Source organism: Populus alba, chromosome 5 (genome assembly GCF_005239225.2).
Source record: "Populus alba chromosome 5, ASM523922v2, whole genome shotgun sequence".
Lineage (NCBI taxonomy): Eukaryota > Viridiplantae > Streptophyta > Magnoliopsida > Malpighiales > Salicaceae > Populus > Populus alba.
Window position 1 is genome coordinate 12,190,781 of NC_133288.1, and position 1,347 is coordinate 12,192,127.

Below are 1,347 nucleotides of genomic sequence, written 5' to 3' on the forward strand. Positions count from 1 at the left end.
TTAACTAAGTATAGTAAAGAAAATGAAAAGCATAAACAAGAGATTAATATAACATAAAATACAAAATTGAAGATTACAAAATACAAAGAGAGAGAGAGAGAGAGAGAGAGAGAGAGATCTTGATCTGAACACTAAGATGTCTAAATATATGGAAAATATCTCCTTTTATAAGCTAAAAACCGGAACTATTGATTTGATGACTAATTATTGAGTGGGTGGTCACCTCTTGACTCGATTACAACCATTATCTTCTTGTCTGAAAAAAAATGCCATTGCTAACGTCAGATTTTGAACAGATAATCTTCATGAATGTTCTGGAAATTTTTCTCAGCTTTCCAACAAAACAAGAATAAACTCATATGAACTTTTAGAATTCGAGATATGAGCTTAATACCGCATAAAGCTTCCTCCAAACCCACCAGGTCGCCTAATTTCAGGCCATCTTCCTCTCCTCAAACAGCCCAAGCCCATCCACCGAATTCTCCACGACATCTCACAAAAATGTGGCCCTGTTGTCACCCTTAAGTTTGGGTTCCGAACTGTGATCATCGTATCATCACCAGCTGCCGTAGAAGAATGTTTCACCAAGAACGATATTACCTTGGCCAACCGCCCCCCCCTTTCTAAATGGCAAGGTCCTGAATTACAACTTTACCACCCTTGCCGCAGCTCCGTATGGTGATCACTGGCGCAACCTTCGCCGACTTACTGCTATTGAAGTCTTCTCAGCAAGCCGCCTCAACACGTTCGCAAGCATCCGAAGAGAAGAAGTAAAGAATTTACTTCGTAAAATTCACAAAATTTGTGGCGATGGTTCGGCCGTGATAGAGCTGAGGACAATGTTGCTGGACCTTAACTTTAATGTAATGATGAGAATGGTTGCAGGGAAGAAGTATTATGGCGAAGATGTTGATGGGCTTGAAGAGTCAAAGAGGTTTAAGGACATGATGCACGAGTTTTCTGAATGCACTAGGGTGACAAATCTGGGGGATTTGTTTCCCATTTTGCAGTGCATTGATTATGATGGATTTAAGAACAGGATGACTCAGCTAGGCAAGAGGATGGACGCTTTCTGGCAAGGACTTATTGATGAGCATAGAGTTGATAAGAGTAGGAATACCATGGTAAGCCACCTACTCGCTTTGCAGGAATCGGAACCTGAATACTATACCGACGAAATCATCAAAGGCATTATTCTGGTTAGTCTCTAATCTCATTCTGCTGCCCTAAATTCCGTTCTTTTTTATTTTATTTTATTTGGGATAAATACGTAATTAAATATAATAAAAATACATATCTGAAGATGATATTCATGGTCTCCTTCCTTGACCCATGGTTCTTCAGAAA

At 39.6% G+C, this 1,347-nt stretch overlaps 1 pseudogene; it reads left to right on the forward strand.

Annotated features, from left to right (window-relative positions):
- The first annotated feature begins 391 nt into the window (after positions 1-391).
- On the forward strand, positions 392-1,347 carry LOC118045779 (cytochrome P450 81Q32-like; annotated as a pseudogene).